The 16,215-nt window shown below is 41.5% G+C and overlaps 1 protein-coding gene and 1 long non-coding RNA gene across 2 annotated transcripts in view; one reads left to right on the forward strand and one right to left on the reverse strand.

Moving 5' to 3' along the window:
* LOC147752652 (NACHT and WD repeat domain-containing protein 2) overlaps window positions 1–16,215 on the forward strand; it is a 147,257-nt gene that overhangs the window by 18,709 nt on the left and 112,333 nt on the right. The gene's annotated exons all lie outside the window — the stretch shown is intronic.
* LOC147752653 (uncharacterized) lies at window positions 3,105–6,091 on the reverse strand. The gene is made up of 3 exons (XR_015313525.1): window positions 5,965–6,091; window positions 4,476–4,880; window positions 3,105–4,098 (listed from the first exon to the last, which is right to left on the reverse strand). It is a non-coding gene; the product is annotated as an uncharacterized LOC147752653 (long non-coding RNA).

The raw sequence follows: 16,215 nt of genomic DNA on the forward strand, positions 1-16,215 counted from the left end.
GAACTGTGCCAACGAACAAAGTAAACCTGAGTGAGTTTTTGAGTGGTCTCGTTTACCTTATATATAGTTCAGATTGTTTAGCGATTACTTGATAGGACGTTAAATAAAAGGCTTTCTAGTCTTGATGGAAGTCTGCTTACGTTACGATGTGTATTTACGCTATGGAAAGTTAGTATCGAGAAGGCTATCGGGCGCATTTCGGGTGGCGGGTTTAACATGCCACTCAAGTGATGAATGTCAGCTCGCTGTTCTCGATAATGACAAGGCTCAATGTACGTTCGTATATATGCACGACGTGACCAGATCGCAGCAAGCTTCAGAAATCGTACAAAATGCACAAGCTTAACGGGGACTGCAACAATTGTTTATATTACATTTTCTATCGAAACAGTGTTCGACGTCTGTTGCTTCCTCAACGCTACTAGTGAACGGAGTTTTATTTACATTCTCATCAACTAGCAATAACAGTCCGTGTATTTCGTGGTGACGCCTGATCAGGGCTGGCCTGCTCGTAACCCTCTCGATAGAGGCTATGTCGGCCTCTTCTCCGTAGCTCTTTTCCAAAAATGACATCTTGCTCGAGTTGTTTTTCACACTATACGGCACTCTAATTTTGAACCCAAATTGGCTGGAAATGGCGTCTCTCAGAACGTAGAAGCTACCTTGTCGAACACGTACAGCCGATGCAAATAGGAACGAGATTCTTCGATCGTTTCTACCCTTTTTCAGAGATAACTCATATATAAACAGTATAAAAGAGCTCAAGTCAATGTTAATTCTGCCATGTGTATAAATAGTTATCTGAGTATATATATACGAAACCAATTACCCATAAATTTAAATATTTACAGATATTGTCGTGCATTGGTAGTTAGAAACTTTGAACTTTATGCTCCATATTTGAGCCACTAGGATATGCTACAGACAGCTAACAAAAACAGAAAAGCTGACGATATCGACCATCATTTAATGCATGTGTCTACGAGGCAATACGCTTGCGTAAATTTACACCGAGATGGACGCTGTTCCGTCGGTTTTTTGGAACAATGATGTAGTTGTATGAGACCGATGACCTTACAAAAAAAAAGCAATAATAACTGCATAATACGCGTCAGTGTATCACAAGCCGAAGGCAGAAGATGCGGCAGAACGACTGCAGCCGAAAAAAAAAGAAAAGGAGTGTTATGCCGTGAACACAATGTACCGTCTCACATCTTGTTGATCGTTGAATAGGAGACGATGACATCTTTGTGTGACGTTCCATAGTTATAATTAGATCATATACTGCTTAGTTACCTAGCCTTTTCGCCCTTACGATTTGCTTTGGGGTGCTGACCCACATTGTGCTATTCAGCAGTTCTCCGTAGAAGACCAGCCTCGATGATCGTTTTGTTATCATTATTCGACAATTGATCGCTATTTTTTGCATCTTTAAATTTGCCGGCTTCTTACTGAATCACGATTATCAACATCAGTTGCATGATTGTTTTTTTTTTTGTATTTTTGTACTTTTTTTTGAATTAGCTATCTGACGTATCCTAAACGCCAAATAATTATCTATTCTTGAACAAATATCGGTAGCAGGAAAATATGCACTAATATAATAAGATACATCAACACCAGTTGTGCATATTTAGTATGTACAAATAGGTTCACTTACCCATTTAAATGCAAAGACCGCTGCAGAATCTTGATACCACTTTCATATAATATTTTTATATATTGTACTCAAATCTTTGTGATGTATATTCATGTGTTTTTAAGCCATTATTGTTTCTTTCGGTAACTGCTTGCGTGACCAATCAAAACAGCGGGTTTCAGTTTGGGAAGCGGAAATAGGAAATCCTCCTGTTCTAACAGTACTTTTTTTCTGTATTCCATGAGACTTTGACATTTCATGGAGGTAGCAGCAACAATAGTAACAGCGGTAGCGGGCTTCATAAAGTTAGCGGAAGAAAGGGGAACGGATTCGCGGAAGGATAGATTACAAACGTTATATTACATAGCGGGCTCACCTGCTTAAGTATACTTTGCTTACTTGTCTAGATCTAGCTAGTCACCTAGATAGGATATCATAAAGGAACCCGATTGGACAACAAAAGCAGAGGTTCGCGGCAGACATTAGTTCAAGCACACTGCTCCCATCGCCTTGTCGTTATTCAGCCTTCTCTCATCTATATGTCCACTTGACTATAATCCTAAACAAAGCAGATGTCTTTATTTTTGTTCGTGTGGCCGTCCTGATTATCTAGCATGCGAGAAATAAGTTGACTCAGTACCACATAAACGTGACATTGATCGGGCTCCTTTAGCGAGTAAATAGCGTAAATAGCGAGTATTTACTTCAATATCGGCAGTCTAACACAGTGCCCCGTAACATAATTGGAATAAATCTTCGCAGGGAACTAGAACAAGCACACGGCACGTGGTGCGAAGCCGACGAAACTACTCAATCCACAAAGGGCTCCACACGTGCCAGAACACACATGAATCGAGTTTTAATTAACCAAATTTAACCGAATTAATGCTTATGATGCCCATTTTCGAAACAGAAAAAACGACGATGCGGTACGAGCGAGGCCAGATGGAGGTCTGGAGGCTTACAAACTGTAAACAGAAAGAATTACGCCGCAAAATGGGAAGTGCGCGACTGACCAGGTGCCGCCGAGTGCCGCGAAAGTTCAACATTTATCACAACGCTTAATCTTTGTTAATGAAGCATAGCGTGCGCCCGACTCATTTATAGTGTCTTTTGAGATCCTGCTTTTCCGAAGTAAAATGTGGCTTACATGTTCCTCGACTGCAATGTGCCTTTCTTGCTAATAGTAATGACAAAGTGACAGCATTTTTTAGAAAACTGTTGAAGTTTTTCTGTTAGCTGAGTTTGCGTCATGAATCTAACTGATCGTCTGACTGAAATTTTCCGATTATATTTTCTATTTTTTTTTTTAATTTTTTTTTCTTTGATTACTTTCGAGACACATAAGGGACTGCATTACCTTTACATCATGCAGACATCTATATGAAGTGTCAGTCTCATATCTTTTTTCCTGAAGTGAACAATGTGTATATTTTTTTCCATTTATTACTCATTTTTACAGGTTATTTTTTTGCCTTTAGTATTTCCATGGCTCAATTCTGCTTCATTTTTTCCCGTTTAACCTCTAGTCCCATTTCCTGTAGTAATTTGGTTTGCGCTCTCCTGACCCAGAAATCCTATATTCGAAGCTTTACTCCTTCGGAGTGCGTTGTACACTTGCAATTATTTACATTGCTTTGTAGATTTTTTAATAGAGTGTCTCGTTTTATCTGTTGCCCTGGTCGCATCCGTAGCATCTTGCATATCGTCACATATTGATAGAAACTGCAGAAAGCTTTCATATGTGCCAATTGCTGCCTCTTGTCAGCTTCGTAATTTTTATTCTCTGTATTCTGTTTGTGTAGACCATTTGCATTGAAAACTTCCGATTCCTCAAGACTAATTTTCTTCTTGGCACACAGCTTTTTTTCTCCCAGTATAGTTAATTGTGATCATCCTGCGCCGTCTTTAAGGATATGTTGCATTGCCACATCTATTCTCTATAGAAGTCAAACTGATTCTAGCCGTAATTTCCTTCCCCTATATTAAATATTTTTCATCAGTCAGAAGGCCCTTCTCGCTAGAGCCGCCATACTGCCCACGTATAATAATATTGAACGTCCGAGCTGAGATATATCCTTGTACGGATCCACGGAAGAATGAAAACAAAAAAAAGATGGCATCGCCGCATTGGTATTCCCACATACAATGCGTAAGATGTTACAGCTGAAAAAACGATTCTTTAAAGCAATGTCTACATCGTGTGTACACCATGTGCATACATGTGTGCACATCAACGTGTGTACAAATATATATGTTCCTCTTTTGACTCGCGCATAAAGTGGCTTTCAGCTTCGGTGGATATCTTTATAAATAGCGTTCCTTTCTTCTGTACAGCAAATTCTTCTTCTTTCTTCTTCTTCTTCTTCTTCTTCTTCTTCTTCTTTATAAATAATTAGCTCGTCAGCTTCAACGAATTCGAAGTTAATAAGGCCCGACCATGAACTACTGGGGTGCACCTATACATTTGGGTAGGTTTTGAATCGAACAAACGATGCGAATGTCAACGAGTGAAATTGGCAAAAAAATAACTTTTGTAAAGTTCCCAACAATCAGAACAATTTACATAAAAAAAATATTGCATAATATTCTTAATAGGTATTCAAATTATAAGCAGATACATGTAGCATCCTACAACAAACCTCTACATAGTGTCCTTATCTCTCAGGCGCTGCCACCAACGCAAACCGGCAAACGACGCCGTTGTTTAGACCTTACTAGTTGTCCATAGACAGCGGACATCAACAATGAACCGCCCCATTTTTGTCCGCGTCATTAGCCCACGTGTTACGAAAAACTCCAGTGAAATAAGATGCGGAGAGATAGAGATATTTACCTTTTTTTTTTCTTCTGTGGCCATTCTGCCACAACTGCCGCCGCCTTTGTCAGGTGTCATTTGACATTAGCGTCGGATTGCATAATCAACGTGATCATTGAGTTATGCTGCAGTTATACTGCTGGTGTTCGTATTACTTCGTCATTCTTTTTTTGGTCCGCTCTTCACCCTTAACTCTGCTGCTGATCCTTCGGCCCGCGCTTTACGCTCGACCCAGGGCCTTCGTCCACTCGTCCATCTCAGCTAGCGCCGGGAATTGCGAGGCCCACTGCTCGTTGGTTGCTGTTTGGACGCTAAAAGTACGACAGCTGCCGCGGCCGCTACTAATGATGCTTTCATCGCGATAGTTAAGCTTTGTACAATCCGTCTTCGCCGCTGCCTCAACCAACGCCATCGCCATCGCGTCTGCTAGAGATAACTGTTATAGCTTTGATTGCCGCCATAATGTGTGCTATTTTTCGCTCTTTTGGAAACCAGCCAGCAATCTAGGCCCGCTAAAACCATAGGCAAAGGCTGCTGCCGCACTTGGATGGCAGAAACTGGAAGCATGCAACGATAACAGCGAAAACTGCACCACAGCTAGAGCTAAGCAACTTATGGCGACGATAGTAGGAGTAGTTGTTGTTGGGGTTACCTCATTATGGAAGTGTTGTATCCATATAAAAAAGGGGAAATTTCCCTTTCGGGTGCACGTTCATTAACTAAACGAATCAAACCTTCTTAGGTAATTGTCAAAAAAAAAAAAGTCTAATACCAATAATACTGAAAGCAACTGCAGGTATGAGAGTGGCAAACAACAACGGAAACCCGATAAGAACGGGGCGGCGTTTTGCTCGGGCTAAAGAACAAACAAACGCATCAGTAATACTTTAGCAAACATTAATAGTAAACAATCTGATTCATAACATGATATTCACTATGATACGCGCCATTATCCATCTAAGCAAGGACAGCAAAAAGTCTAGAGAAGATTCGAACCGAAGCAATAGTCTTGAATTGAGTGATCATGAAGTCTTAGCTATATTTAATAATAATGTTATATATCCGTTCTTTGAGAAAATTATCAGCTCTAAAAATACCGCAGAAATATTGCACATGTGTAGCTATAACATAGGCGAAGCAAAAATTATAACTTCGAAAATAATAAAGTATAGGCCGAGCCAATATCTGAGGGTTCTACTCTCACTAGAGCGTCATCTAGACAGCATAAGATGCCGTCCCTCAAAGCGTTCAAGTCGGCATCTACTTCGTTATCTATTGACAATCTCCGAAAAGATATCGAATGTGTTCTAACATCTACAGTTTCAATAAGACACTTGGAATGAACTCAAGTATTATTTTTTGCGTCCATTTGCCAATCACAACAAAAAGCTCCTGCACAATATTCGCTCAACAATTAGAAAGACATTAATAAGCTGGACTCGTCGCGTGCATGGAAACGTCTGTCGTTGGCGGGATAGCGCCCCACTGAGCGTGTAGACTGACTTACCGCCTATGTCACGTTTAATACGAATGTCTCAACGAAAACTCAATGTTATGTCAAGCTAAACACAGGCCGAAATAAGTGGCGTAACTGCAGTACGCGGTCAATCAGGCCTCGTATCGATGCCCGTCTATGGGAACTGGGCAAATCGCAGATAACCTCTCGTACAACGAAAATATCGCATCGTATTCTTCATCGAGAGATCTGTATCTAGTTATCGTATTTATTCATCCAATCATACGCGGCGGTGGGTTGTTGTCATTTGTTAAGCTCAACTGAACGCTAGATGGGTTGCAAAAAGATTAGGACTAATCTACTTGGTAAGATAAATCGCCGACAAAGACAGGTTACCCGACAGGTAAAAACAGATTACCGTCGTAATCGAATTAGTCGTCGCTCGTGCACGAATGCGCCCTTTCGTACGCATTGCACACCTAATGCATTATTAATCAGATAGGACTCTGCAGTGGACCAATATATATTCACGGCAGGACGCAGCCACCTTTTCCCTTGTTTCATATTCACTATAGCGTTATTTGACAAAAAGGGAAAGGCTTCAGTAGTGGAGGGTTCGTTGTAGTCGCCCGACTCTGAAAGGGTTAGTGAAAGCGACGTAGATTGATCAGCAAGACGAACGAGTTTCTAAATTTCTAGAAATATTTTGATGACCTGCTTACATTTCTGTACCGTATTTGAATACTGATGACTCGCAATTAAACGTGAAGTGGCGTGGAAGTGAAACAGCACAGGAAATCGAGGCAAGTTTAAGGATAATAGGATAAAGAGCTTCGTTCTTCCGAGTCTACTTGCGGACGATCGTTTTCATTATTCCACTATCGACATAGATTTATCCAGGCTCGAGGTGCATTTTTGTATCTTTTCAAGGTTAAAAATTGTTTTCCAGGACGAAAGAGTTTCATAAGCATGCAGAAACGAACATATGAGATAGCTATAGGTGGTCCGATCACTGTTAGAGCGGTACCGCCTAGCTAGCTAATTGATAAGATGCATAGCAAGTCCTAATGTGAACTTCCCGAAAGCCTGATCTTCAACACGTTCGACTAAAATATCGTAAGGGGGAAGCCTTTGGGTCTGAGTAAACATAATTAAAGCAGAGCAAATGAGCAGATTCCATTGGTTGACAAGGTCGAAGAGCAGGGTTGGCAAAAAGATGACACAGCTGGTGTTACTCTACCTGTTCATGTCTATTCGAATGGTGCTCGGGTGACGCCCGAAGGGCCCGTAAGGTTCCCACTTCAATTCTAGAGGACGCGTACCAATTAACACACCATGGTTAAGCTATACGGTTTAGTAATAGGATATAGAAGGTCGTATGGTTCACGATAAATATGCTCACAGCGTATATTAACAGGGCGCCCTGGTGATTCATTGAAGCTTAAAAATAGAAACACTAAAGGTTAAAAGGCTTTAGTAAAGTCTGTCCTTGCAAACACATCAATGTAGCATATTCCAAAGATCGTACACAGCTTTAGCTAATGGCGATATGGCATAATTGTAAACAACCATCTATCCTGGTTCCGATCGTTCAGGCTTATGGCATCTTTATCTTCGATTTCTTGCTACACAGAAGATAGTCGCGCATCAGAAACGAGGATCTCGTTCTAGTTTGAGAAACTTCGATAGCCCTCACTGCGGTATCGTACTTCACTGTGTGATGGCTCTTCAGAATTCTGGCGGGCTTGTTTCTGTTTGATGCGTCTTCTACACGCACACAGCAAGCCTTTGAGGATCTTCCACTAAGAATCTGCTAGTCCAATGATGGAGAACAGACTACTACTTTGTAGGAGCAATGATGAGCTGAGATGATTCACGGACGAGACCACCTTTTCGTTTTGCCCGGCTAGTACGGTAGATGCAGCTATCATACTAATATGTATAGATTCGTACGTATGGCCTAGACTAACTGGCCTACCGTCGTGACATGAAATGAAGAACGCAGTATGAATGGGCAGGGCAGAGTTAGCGACCTCGTGGCGAAGAGCCACGTTTATTTCAACGGTCAATTAGAGAATATGAAAGTCCTCAACCAGGAAGAGGTATACCTAAGAGTTACGTTATACGAAAATAAATAAGCTATCAATCGGATTTTTACGGACAGTGCTACGGTATGTTGGAACCAATTTCAGTCCGCACTATATCGTGCCGTCGCGAAAACGAGAAATGGAAGTTCATTCGTTAAGCGCCATTCGTGATGTAACTTGTAAAATGCTGTTGTCGTCAAAGCTATTGCATAATACGGTTAGTGATCGTTAAAGCATCCTAAGGATATTTTTGCTACCTCCCTAGTATAGTAGTTATACGTGTAGAGTAGTTGATGCTTCCCTTGAGAGGTTCAACGGTGAATTCAAATCTTCAAATCGTATGATGGCCAGCGTTATGTGACCGTTACTAGAAGTTGAAATTTGATGGATATCGCTGAATCGTATCATTTTCTTAAAAGTACTCATGACAAATTGTAGCGCAATCAAACCCCAAATAATTTCCATCTCATAACCTTTTCGAGTGACTCCTTTGCTTCGGTTTACTATCTTATTTTTTAATCTAATGGGGTCCAGGGAATGAACGCCTAAGGCCCGTTTGCTTTAGCATGGCACTAGCTGGCTGACTTCGGGTGTTGACACAAGTCTCCACGCAAAACTGTTTTACAGAATCAATCGTCCTATAGTGTACACAAGTTCAAAAGCACATGTGGTGGCACTTTAAAAGATAGTCAGCGAATTTGCTGGGACGTGTTGCTCGAACTGAGCGGTCAGCCGTGTAACGTAGTGCTTAAGGGCCATTTCGGGCGTAAAGCTCGGAGTATTCAATTTAAGGCGTATCATGTGCGAGACACGTCATTAGTGAGTAGTTATCACGAAGGGAAACAAGACTGGGGAAAATTGCTCGGGGTCTGGCCCTTTTGCGTGTATTTATCTGATTAGAAATCAAAATATATTGACGCACGGTTATTTAAAGGAGGCACAATATCGCAGTCGCTCGATAGAGCTAGCTATAATAGTTTCTCGCAAAGCGTTCAGAGACTTTATGTGATATCTACCATGTATCATACTAAAGCTATTATTTAGTTATATACGACCAATAGTAACATAAGAGAAGGATGTTATCAAATAGAAACACTTTCTAGAACATCCGAGAAAAATATTCGATCGCCTTTTCAATCAACGGTATTTCCTTAACACTCTATTTTACGGTAGCAAAGAGGATGGCACAACAGCAGTGTGACAAGGCATAGGCTAAACAAGAAAACTCGGCTAAACTTACGAATGCTTTGCTAATATATGTGCTCATACTAGGAACCCAGAAGCGTAGACCACTAGCCTCTTCAGAGGCAGGCTGAAATAGGCCACACTTAAGCTTATAACTGGGGCATGCGTCTAACGTATCTGTGTACGGTTAGTTTAAAGCGATTCCTGTTTATTCAACTATGTTTAAAAATCTTCAAGGTTACAATCGCACACACGCATAAATCGGAAGTTCAATTAAAGGCATACGAGACAGGGTTCGCAAGGTCTGAGTAAGAGATTTGAAGGTCCTCACGTCCCAGCAGACTATGGATGTCAGCGAATCTGGGAGTGGTACCAGATATAACGACGTGTTGCTAAGACACGTCGTTAGAAAAAAATGATATATTTATATACATAAAAAAAATCAAGGTTTTAGAAAAAGCTAGTCACTTTACGTTTCACTGATCCTCGGAAGATACATACGCATCAGTCTTTCGGATAATAGAACAATCATTCAGTGATAGGTGTCCACATTTTTCTCAATTACCAGTTAGGGTATATGTTAGGTAAATCTGATTATTGGATTGCTGGCGCACCACCTGCAGGGCTACGGCTTGACTACCATAAGCAGACAAGAGCTGTGCACGTGGTTATTCTATAAACTTACTAAGTCCTTTTACAGGAAAATGATTCTATTGAAAAGAATAGGATTTAAAAAGATTCAACTTGACACATGTGTAATCGTATACCAAAAGTGTTGAAGAAATTTCCTTCTTTTTAAGGATCCTTTCTTTTTAAAGTTCTACCTCGATCGACTGTTTTGGGACGGGACCTACCTATCGTTTTTCTTCGCCTGCGCGTATACGGCCAGTTTAAAATGTAAAGTTTCATTCAATCTTTCACCTATTAGATTGGGTGTATTGCTCCAGGCGACGCTTAAGGCGGTAACATTTCTCTGCGTTTCATACTCGCACAAGCGTAACTGCCTTAATATACACTCAGTTGAGTAGCCTTGGAAATAAGTTATATTCCCAAATTTGGATACGTTCCTCTGCCTGATTAGGTCAGGGAGGGACATGGGGGATGGTGTTACCCTGTAGAACCAGACGAGAATCGTTGAGTTAACACTTGAAATACAGCGAGCTTTAAATCAGTCGAAGGATTTTCAATATTGGAAAAGTTCTACGAAATTTAGTTGCAAAATGTTCTATACACCTCCTGCCGAATGGGTGAACGTGGTACGAAGTTCTCCCGGTCATTACTATTATTTAGTGTACGTGAAGTAAGCGCCACCTATCTCGATTGGCCTTGAATGGCTACCATTGGTTCCATGTCGAAAATTCCAAATGATTCGTTGTTTTAATTATTTTCAACCGGACTACGCTTCATGGCCTTGATGATAACGTACAAAACTCAAGTCCCGCTGAATGAAATGTCTGACGGCTTGAAGCATCGAGGGTGGCTGAAATGATGCTTAATACAATATTTATGCTGCTTTATATATATTTTATAACGTTTTAGTTAAATACGCCGACTAGCCCTGGAAAGCGTCGCATTTTCCTTTACTCCATCGTCGGTTCAATGCTCGCAGTAGCCGTGACGTTTCTAGATGTATTTTCGTTCCAAATCTATTTTCTAAGTACAGATGAATACTGACCAGTAAACGTAGCTATTTGTCAAGAATGTCTCAAGCAGTCAACCGTATGTTGGACATTAATCGGCTTGTCTAGTTGTCATACATAATAGCAAGCTGACCTATTGTTTGAGAGGACACTGTTCAAATCAACGCCGTCAAAGAACGCGACGTCAAATAGCACCGGGTCTTATGTAGTCTATAATAGTAGACTGTGATATTACGTTGATGTTATAACCAAAAATATATATGGATTGCAGCTTTGTCGTTCAATCGGTGCCTGAATGCAACACATTATTGCGTATCGTCGAAATGGCCTTTCACTTTTCTATAACTTCACACAAAAGAGTATACATAATGGCCTGTTGTATCATAAAGGGCTATGAGCAGTAGAGCTTGTATTCATAATGGCATTTAAGGGGCAGGCAACGATCCTTATGCTGTCATACGTTGGCGTAGCCCATCTTTCCAAGCAAAAATGCGTTGTAGCGGAAGTAGTCATCGAGACGTGGCTTGTGCTATATCTGCACATACGAATAAAAGGCTCTGGACACCCAAGCGATCGGAGGCATGATTTAAATGATCGCTTTGTATTTCCATAATAAACCTATTATTATTTGGAGCACACACGCCAGCATGCAGAAAGTTCTAACCGATTAAACTATAGTGTAGGCTGTAACACACTTCACTTGAAATACTCGCAAAGGGGAAGGCAGGGCGCCAACGACGGCAACTATCAAGTCGGCGGCCTTAATCAATTCTAAGAAATAGGGCGTCCAACAAAGCAGAACTAAGCAGCCGAGAGATTTCCAGAGTAAAGAGAGCCAAACAAAGGTACTACACACTTCAGCTGATAAAATACAGTGGATCCAGCACAACGATGCCAATATAAGTAACGCAGTCATATGGCGAAACTATAGAAAACTTGGAACGTATCGCTTTTCCTCTCTCTTTTCGAAGTAGAGCTTACGGGATGAACGATTACGGCAAGCTAAATGTACGACAAAACAACACTAATAAAATACATAAGACAAAGCGAAACAAGGCAAAGGTCTTCAAACGAAGCGGTCAGACGAACGTAAAAACGTGCAGAGAGCAAGCATTGACGAGTCTGAAATAGGATCGTTCTGGTCAAGATGGAAAGCTAAGCTAGCAAATATTAGGCCATACAGAAATGAAACGGCCACGGACACATTATATACGCTGGTGCACTTATTAATGGAACGTATTGTGAAAGATGATGCCCAAAATGTGATTTAATAATCAAACTGTTAAATGTAAAATGTAGAAAATTTATTATTATGAGAACGTCGTAGTAGAGTGACAACTATAATGTAGAAGAAAAACAAAATCACAAGAAAATGAAAAATTATTTTAAAGGACTAATCTGTATTTCGATATTGACGCATAAACTATACTAGACAAAATTTTGGTATCTGCAGTTTGTAGCAAAAGGTCTGGCAAAAGCCGCGACAATGGCCAGGCTTAAATAGGCCCCCTCTATGCGTGGAATATAATTGATTGGAAAATAACGTGTGCGACCCGTGGTAAGTGAATATGGCAAAATCACGCTCGGATTCTGTGTAAAGTGTGTGGAATATAATATTTCGATGCAAAAAGATCATCTCCGCCATTGACGGAGAATGAAGCCGGCTAAATGAATAGGGGCGCCAAAAGACCAAGCAAATACAAAATTTAATAGGCTGCGACGCATGCCCGACTGGCAAAATACTACGGCTCGTTGATGGGAAAAATAAAGTCTAGAAAAAGTTGTAGACGCCTGAGTTATAGCATAGGTCAAGTTCAGGCCGTCGAGATAGTAACTCAGTCGGATACGTAAAAACATGAAAAAATGGCACGCACTTTCAGAACATCTAGCGACAATGGATCGCTGCAGAATTTAGCTAGAACACTCTTATTCAACAAATGGACATTGCTTAAATTGCCTAAAACAATGAAAAGGCGGAGGGTCCATTCGTTCAGACGGTCATAGAGAGTCTGCAAAAATCAAACGTGTACATAGGACAATAGCAGAGTCATCGCAATCATAAACCGTACAACTGAAAAATACCTCGGCTTGTTTAACCTTCATACGAAATACCGAAATGGTGATAAACTTCAGACAGGTGAGGAACAAGAACGGTTAAAGACGAAACGTTCTCAGATCTCAAGTTTGTCTTGGACTCTGCCCAGGAATCGAGAGGCCAGACTAATCAGGCTCCTTCTATCATCCATATGTCAATTTTTACTATAATCTCAAATCAAGAAAAGCTGGATCGCTAACCTACTTTGTAGCGCTGTAACCTAAAATGACTACAAAAAATGCATCATTTCATTTATAATGGTTTCTTGTGTCAAAAGCCAAACTGAAGTCGCTAGATCGCTGGGATGCAGAAAGGTAAAAGGCTTTAGTGTTAAGAGAACGCTATTGTCGAGCTCAAGAACCTAAACAACACGACGCAATAATGTTTGTCACTCGAAAATCAGCCAAGGCCTTACGTAAATAAAACTGAACCTCTATAGAAACACTAAGATATATATATATATATAAAAGCAAAGTTGTTTCAATTAATTTCCAACTCAGTATTCATTAGAGAAAGTATTAGATTTACAAGGAAAAACGGATTGTACAATGAGTTTAAATTGATTTTATGTATACGCATCAGTTCGATCAAATCCAGTGATTAATATAAAGTTAACTAAACATCAAATATGCAAATAATTAAGGGAGTCTACTATTCAGGCAGTCGTTTGGGATGATGCTGTCATTTCCTATGTATCTCTCACATAGGAACATAGTCTGTGCAAGGGTAAGGACTCCAAACGAAGATTATACTAATCATGCACGCATCAAAAATACAAGGAAGATCATTGCATTCTCAGTCAGCGAAGGCAGCCTTACGGACGCCATCAAGACATATAGGAATACAATTCATCCGGTTTATTCACGCCTGAGGAGTTAGCAATAAATCAACCTATGCGTCTTTGCCTCTACAACAAGCTTACTGCCTTCGCACAAATTTAGGTGCGAAGGTGTAGTGGCTACATACCTTTTCAAAGCTTTTCCCATTTCGGTTGCTTTATGCAGTCAGTTGCATTGCAATTTCCGGATTAACATATACGTCTTTGATAGCAAATTACAGTCAATTCGTGCGCTAGCAATACCCTTCGTACAGTTACTGCCACCAGCACCCACACCGCACGGCTGTAGAGACTTTAACGTTACGGATAAAATGAGATTAGGGGAATAATTGTTTGTCACTTGAGAGTTAGAGCACGGAACTGAGATATTTGTCCTGTTTAGACGCAACACTAACCAAACCCAAGCTCTTCATCCTTCTCGTTTGAATTGATGTTTTATGAAGACAACAACAACAGGCAATTCAACAACTCGCCCTGGCCCAGCGCTCAGACAGGAGCGCGCCTTCCCAACGACATCTCACCTCTTGCAATGGTCTAGGAAAGCAAGGTCGAGACCTCTTGCGCCGCCCCCCATATGAAAGCTCGAGTTCCATATAGCCATTTATTGTAGTCCGACAGACTAATCCGTTGCCCTCCAACAAGCATCTAGGTTTCTCGTGCGGTAACGACAATGGCAACCGATGTCACTAAACCATAACCGTTGTGTTGCTGTCCTTCTACTACTCTTGCTACGACGACTTCTCCCCGCACTTTCCACATCTCATTCGCTTCCATCCGCCTCTCTCCCGCTCCCGTTCTTACTTTGCTCCTGTTTTTCTTTATCGGTACTTTTTATGTAGCGACCGTAGCGGTCCAGTAACCGGAAAACCGTTTATCGTAGCACCAAAAGGAAGGCCTTATCGGGCAGAAAACAAGACAGGAAGACCTGCGGCGGCGGCAGCAGTTAGGCAGCGACTGAGCAACTAGTGCGAACAAACCAGAAAACGAAGGCGAAAAACCGACGCCGAGATAGGGTTGTTTGTTGAGTTCCATTCCTAATGTATTCTTATGCTGGTCTGGCTGCCGTGGTCTGCTTTGGTCAACTGAGGCCTAGTAACCACGTAGGGGCGTAGAGAAGGGGCGTACACGCACTAGCGTAGACACATGGTCCCCACAGGCCAGTAAGAAGAGCAACTCCATTACCTTCGTATGGTTGTCGACGGTCGTTCACTTTCGCAAAGTCGTCAGTCTCCACTGATGCGTCCACCGACGGCGGCACTTCATGTTGTAGTCCCGTTGTAGTTAGCAGGTCGATGACGGCTTGAGCTTGTTGTTTGTGTTCACCATCCGCTCTATGCATTGGCAGCAATTTTCTTTCCTGTTTCCTCCTGTGGATGTGACCTAGCTGTTACATAAGGTTACTGCTGCCTTTAATATAGTCATTATTACCTTTACTTGCCCCTTCAGAGCTTTACTGAACAGCTAGCTCATAAACTGCAGAGAACGTAAAAGGTTTTTTGACGCTGTTTAAAAAAGGCTCGTGACTCGATTCTACCCATACCACGGGAAACAATACTAGAAATGTTGGTAGTATGTAGAGTAGATTGCGCAATTACACTATCACCGTGAATTTCAATGGCAAAACCAGTAGCATCTCGTCCGCGGTAGCAACTCTGGCCGCATTCCTGTTTCCTACCAGTCACTGTTCCTAAGCTCCAGTCTTGGACCTTCATTCCCTTCCGCATTGGCTGGCATTGGGTCCCATATAGTAGCTGAACAGAGTACTCTGCGCTGCTAACCTACCACAACGAGCAATAATTATTTTACGGAGAGAAAGGAAATTTCCTAAGGCCCTTGCCGACATTTTAGCTATGACACGTTCCGATCTATTTCTGTGGTAACATGGGAGTTGTGCGTAAATCTTGCATTGCTTTGGCACCAAAAGAGGAATCTCGACATAAAAGGGAAGGAATAGAGGCGGCGCAAGTACTTATTGAGGAAGGGTAGTAGTCTTCGAGCAGAATTATATTGGTGTCCCGTCGGAAAACTTTTTGAACGGTTTATAGCCAAAAAAATGCAACCCTATAGTTGACCGCTGCCTTACTTAATGGTACATTTCAGATTTCGAATAGAGTCTGAAATTAGGTCCAATGATTATTAGAGCGATGTGTCTTGATCTACGATAGCCGGGCGTCGATAGGCAGAGCATCACACGACATTCTATTTATATGATCATGCCGCTGTCTTTTGCGCGTCGGTTCCTAGGAAGGTTCCGCCCGTCGCAAGCAAACTGAAGAGGAATGTTTGTAACAATAGTGATGATGCTGATGATGACGTGCCATCCTCCTGACCGGTAAAGGGTGAAGCGAAGCTAACTGTCACCATTTTCCACTCGTTTCGTTGGGGCTCTTGGGAGGAGGCTGTTGTTGCGCCTTCTGGCTGTCACGTTTCGCTTCGTCCGCCAACACCACACCTGCA

The sequence above is a fragment of the Varroa jacobsoni genome, unplaced genomic scaffold (genome assembly GCF_002532875.2).
Source record: "Varroa jacobsoni isolate VJ856 unplaced genomic scaffold, vjacob_1.0 scaffold_1104, whole genome shotgun sequence".
Lineage (NCBI taxonomy): Eukaryota > Metazoa > Arthropoda > Arachnida > Mesostigmata > Varroidae > Varroa > Varroa jacobsoni.